Source organism: Natrix helvetica, assembly GCF_964273705.1.
Source record: "Natrix helvetica genome assembly, chromosome: 16".
NCBI classification, from domain to species: Eukaryota; Metazoa; Chordata; class Lepidosauria; order Squamata; family Natricidae; genus Natrix; species Natrix helvetica.
In genome coordinates this window covers 7,188,057-7,194,183 of record NC_138563.1, presented here as the reverse complement: position 1 = coordinate 7,194,183, position 6,127 = coordinate 7,188,057, and positions in this window count along the sequence as shown.

The following is a 6,127-nucleotide window of genomic DNA, read 5'->3' as shown; positions in this document are numbered from 1 at the left end:
GCTTGACTCATAGTTATGACGGTTGCTGCGTCCTGGGGGGGGGGAGGTGTCACGTGATCCCCTTTTGCGACCTCCTGAGAAACAAAGTCAAATGGGGGAGGCCAGGTTCACTTAACAACCGTGTGTCTTAACGACTGCAGTGATTCACTGAACAGCTCTGGCAAGTAAAGTTGTAAAATGGGGGGCAAAGCTCTCTTGGCAAACGTCTCGCTGAGCAACATAAATGTTGGGCTCCATTGTGGTCATAGGTTCAGGACGACCTGCATTCTATCCAAACCCACCCAGGAGTTTTCCTTTTGCTGCCAAAGCGGCTTCTGTTTTTCTACCTCATTTTCAGAGCGCTGGAGAGCTCTTTTCAGAGCTTCTAAAGCAGGGATGGCGAACGTTTTCGGCACCGAATGGCCAAACCAACGCATGCGTGCACCGGCCAACTAGTCTTTGCACATGTTACAGAAACCAGAAACCCAAAGACCAGCTGGCTGGCTGGCGCATGCATACCTGGTTTTGTTGGCAGTTTTTTGGGCTGTTTTGAGTTTTTTGGGCTGTTTTTGGCCTGGAAACGGCCTGGAAAACAGCCCGAAAAACAGGCTGTTTCGGGCTGTTTTCTGGCGCAGCGGAAACCCTTAAGAGCAGCTAGCAGCTACCCACAGAGAGGGCTCTGGATGCCAGCTCTGCCATGTATGCCATTGGTTCGCCATCACAGTTCTAAAAGATTTGTAGTATGTATGTCTCTCTCTCTCTCTGTATAAATATATATAAATGTATCAATATAAATGTATGTATATATATAATAAGGGCTCAGTGGCTAAGATGCTGAACTTGTTGATTAGAAAGCTCAGCAGTTCGAATCCCTAGTGCTGCATAATGGAGTGAGCTCCTGTTACCTGTCCCAGCTTCTGCCAACCTAGCAGTTCGAAAGCAGGTAAAAAATGCAAGTAGAAAAATAGGGACCACCTTTGGTGGGAAGGGAACAGCGTTCTGTGCACCTTCAGCATTTAGTCATGCCCGCCAGATGACCACGGAGACGTCTTCGGACAGCGCTGGCTCTTTGGCTTTGAAACGGAGATGAGCACCGCCCCCTAGAGCCGGGAACAACTAGCACATATCTGTGAGGGGAACTTTTACCTTTACAATATGAAGCACACACACCTGCACCCCTCACTGCAGATATGCCAGGCAGGAGAGTCAAATACCGCAACTCTGGTGCCACTCAGGCTCAACAAGTGCACAAAATCATGGTGAATAATTGCACAAAATCGTCACCACCCTCCAGTCTGTCCCCAAATGCCTTCCGCCCACTAGGCGGCCTTTCCAAAGGTTTATATCCAGTTGTGGCCCAGCTGGGTATCCCAGTGCAGTTCTACTCCAATTCATCCCCAAGGGATACCTGCTGTAAAAATTAAAATTAAAATTTAAAAAAATAAATATAATAAAATAAAATAATAAATAAAATAAAATAATAAATAATAAAATAAAATAAAATAAAATAATAAAATAAAATAATATATAAAATAATATATAAAATAATAAATAAAATAAAATAATAAAATAAAATAAAATAAAATAAAATAAAACCTCTCTTGTTTGTCTCTACCGTGTTTCCCCCAAAATAAAACAGGCTCCTATTTTCTTTTGACCCCCGAAATAAGCGCTTCGCCTTGTTTTCGGGGAGGTCTTATTATTTTTGAGGTGCAGGAGGCGGCGAGTGAGGTCACGTCATGGCTGCTGCTGTGTTTTTGCAATATTTTCGGGGAGGGCTTATTTTCGGGGAAACGGGGTACGTGGAGATAATTGGGTGGAGTTTTTTGGGCAACGGCATGCACAATTTTAAAAAAAAGGGTGATTTTTTTAAATTAAAAATATTAAATCATTTGATTAAACAATTAATCAATGGAACAGTTTGCCTCCCAGAGTTCAGGGTGCTTCATCACTGAAAGTTTTATAAAAATAAACAAAAGAACCATTTTGATTGGGGTGATGTTATGTTTCCTGCCTTGAGCAGGGGTTGGTCTAGAAGACCTCCGAGGTCCCTTCCAGCCCCATAATTCTATGTTTTATGTCTGTCCATTTTCTCCTGGGTTGATAAAGTGGCTGTGGTTATGAGAAAGAGGCTGGGTTTACACAGCGTGCTGTTTTAAATTTAAATCTTAACTGAATTTAAATCTAAATAAATAAAATGTTCCAAACTTCCAGTTCTTAGCTGCAATCTTAGATTTCCAAGTGGTCTCCCATCCAAGGACTAACCAGAACTTGGCTTTGGCAGGTCAGCCACAGTTGGCTGGCTCCCTTTTATAAGTGGCTCAAGAATAATAACCGTTTAGAAAGGAAAGTGTTTAAAATTAGGCATCGCCAGAACAGGTTCATGAGGACAAGAGGGAATCCAGTCCATTTTTCATGTCAGTAGCTTGTTCCAGATCACAAGGTTGCATCGTAAGAGATGCTCTACCTGTGGAATTGCAGCCGCTAAGGAGCCTGGCCTGGGGGTTTTGTTGTGGCCCACCAGCTGCCAGCGGCGCTGGCAGCAGACTCAGACAACGAGGAGGTTGGGGAAGAACCTAGGCCAGTTCTGGCACCTGGGGAAGGCTCTGATGGATGCTCCATGTCGGACGCAGAGATAGAGCCAGGGCCGTCCGGCATTTCCCAGCCACCAGAGAGGCAGCTGCCTATGGAGGTTGCTATGAATGAGGAGGAAGAACAACTGTTCCAGATACACGTATGCGCAGAACTGTTAGGAGAGGAGGACAAGGAGTCAACTCAGGAACCAAGGCACGCGTGGACGCTGAATGGTCCCTCCACGGCTGGGGAATAAATAGAAGAAAAAGGGAGTGGTGGTCGTAGGAGACAACAGTTCGTATTTCTGAAGATTTTGCTCATCGTATTTTGTGCCACACAGACTAACTTAATTTACACCCAGCCTTGCAATTATCACAAAGAACTGATAAGGTCTGTTACTGCAGTTAACTCTTTGAAGGACTTTTCGGTGCGTGAATGCCATTAATTCACAGGAGATAAATAAAGAGGGGGTTCTCGGGACAAGGAGTCTGTTTCTTGCTTCTGCTAAGGCTGGGTCAGAACAGCTTTTTACCCAAAAACGAACTGGAGTTGAACTCATAAGAAAAAAAATCCATAATCCTATCCTACCACACGCACTGTGTGAATATCTTCCTTCACAGTGGCACACTGCCGTCATTGCCCCGAAACCTTGGTGGGCCCTGATGCAGCCCTTTAAAAGCTAAGAAAGAATTTAAAAAACAGAAATGGAGAACTATCTCAGGAGCCCGAAGACAAACGGAGGGAAAGAAAGGAGGAGAAGAAAAAAGGCCATTCACGCTTTCAAGAGCTGAGAACCGAAGCACAAAGCCAGACGTTTGGCTCCCATCCAGCAGCTTGAAGAGGTGTGGACTTCAACTCCCAGAATTCCCTAGCCAGCACGTCTGGCACTTTCTGGCTCTGTTGGCTGGGGAATTCTGGGAGTTGAAGTCCACACCTCTTCAAGGTTGAAAAACACCCTTAGCCATAAAGCTGAAACGAAACTCGATGTCCTTTCTGTGGGACAGGCATGACCCCTGACCCGGCCCCCCTTTCTCCTGTCGCATTTGCAGACTTCCCAGCGGCCCGAGCTTGACTGTTCTCCGAGGCGGTCAATATCTCGGATATTGGCTTGGATGACAGCAATGCTCTGAATTCTTAGCTTCCATTTCCTGACGCAGCAAAGCATCTCATCCCAACAGGCAGAAACACTCACAGAGCTGGAAGCGCTCCAGGGATCGGTAACGCTGGATATAAATCCAGCCCGTGTCCCCTGGGAGGGAGGCTTATATTCCGATCCCTTTGCTTGCTCCACGGGGGCTCGATTCACACAACATCCTCAACCCGGATGTTGCAAAAGGAACCCACGGGTTAATATATGGCTTGCAGGTAGCAGGTTATGCTAGGTTTCCCCTTCAGAGAAATGCACCTTGTCCCAGGTTTTGCATAAGACACACAACCTGCACAAATGTAGGTTGTGCACTATGACCACACTTGCCACCAAAATATTAGTGCAATATTAATGCAGTATCAGGGGTTTTCAATTCAATTCTATAGAAAGTGAAGGATGTGTGTTTGTGTTTTATTTTTATAATGATAATGTGCACTGGAGAGGGCATTTAATTTCGTTGTACAAGGTACAATGACAATAAAGTAAAACTGAGCCCAAAAAGATGAGGGTTGTTCCATTTTATGATCTTTCTCATCACAATTGTTAAGTTAGATACAACAGTTGTTCAGCGAATCAGCCCCAATTTTTTGCTGCTAAGCGAGACAGTGAATGTTTGCCTCATTTTATGACCTTTCTCGCCATGGTTGCTAAGTGAATCACTTCCTAGTAACACGGTTGTGAAGTGAATCTGGCTTCCCCATTGGCTTTGCCTGTCAGAAGGTCGCAAAAGGGGATCACGACTGTCATAAATATGAATCAGTTGCCAAGCATCCAAATTTTGATGGCGTGACCGCGGGGATGGCTGCAATGGTCGTAAGTGTGAAAAACGTTCTAAGTCCCTTTTTTCAGTGCCATTGTAACTTTGAACGGTCACTAAACAAATGGCCGCAAGTTGAGGACTACTTTAATGTATTGGATTCACACAACCGGCCACACCCAATTCCAGAATTAAACTTTTGTATGGATGTTTGTAGCATTTCTGAACTGAACAAGCTATGTTGGCATAAAGTAACAGCTGCCGTTTGGTGCCTAACATTTTCTGACTTGTATCAAGCCAACCATTAGTCCTCAAGTTACGAGCATTCGTTTAGCCACCGTTCAAAATTATAGCAGCCTTGAAAAAGGTAACCGATGTCCAGTCCTCAGGCTTATGACCATTGCTGCATCTCCTCGATCGCACAAGAAAAATTCAGGCACTTGACCACTGGCATATATTTACGATAGTGTCCAGAGGTCATGTGATCTCTATCTGCAACTTTCCCAGCTGGCTTCCAACAAGCAAAGTCAATGGGAAAAGCCAGATTCACTTAACGACTGCAATGTTTCACTGAACAACCGTAACAAAAAAAAGGCAGTAAAATCAGGCACGGCTCACTTAAAAAGTGCCTTGCTTAGTAACAGAAATTCTGGTCTAATTATGGTTGTAAGTCAAGGGCTATCTGTATATAAAGGTTTAGGCTAGCAAACACAAGTGCGTCTACGCCAAGGCTCTGGTTTCCCCAGTTGCAACGGATGGCTGTGAAGGTTGGACCATAAGGAAGGCTGAGCGCCAAAGAATGGAGGCCTTTGAACTCTGGGGCTGGAGAAGACTCCTGCATTGAGTCCCTTGGACTGCAAGGCCATCCAACCGGTCAGTCCTAGAGGAGATCAACCCTGGCTGCTCTTTAGAAGGCCGGATCCTGAAGAGGAAACTCAAAGACTTTGGCCACCTGATGAGAAGGAAGAAGGACTCCCTGGAGAAGAGCCTCATGCTGGGAACGATGGAAGGTAAAAGAAGAAGAAGGGGACGGCAGAGAAGGAGGGGGCTGGATGGAGTCACCGAAGCAGTCGGCCTGAGCTTAAATGGATTCCAGTGGATGGGAGAGGACAGGAAGGCCTGGAGGGACCTTGTCCATGGGGTTGTGATGAGTCTGACATGACTTCGCAACTAACAACAACAACAAGGCTAGCAAAGGTGAAATCTGTCAGGTGGCCTCAGTTGTCCCAGGTGAAAAATGGGCAGCATTTTAATGACCAAGAAGAAAATAACGGTTGGATTTAGGATCAAACTTTCTCATCAGTGCCTTTCCCATTAAAATTCCTAGATAAACTGCTGTATTCTTAGATCTGGAAGGCCTTCTTCCACCTGATAGAGCCAGAAATATTCATTTTAATCTTGGTGGGAGGGAAGAGAATTGGCAGCTTGGCTCCCTACTAGCATAGCTCCTTCCTGATAAGATTGGGTTTTTTTTAAAACCAGTTTGCAAGATTGCAATCAGATCCATGTAATTTATATATATATATATATATATATATATATATATATATATATATATATATATATATATATATATATATATATATATATATATATATATATATATATATATATATATATATATATATAAATAAATAAATATAAACACTCACCCCACCACTACATCAAGT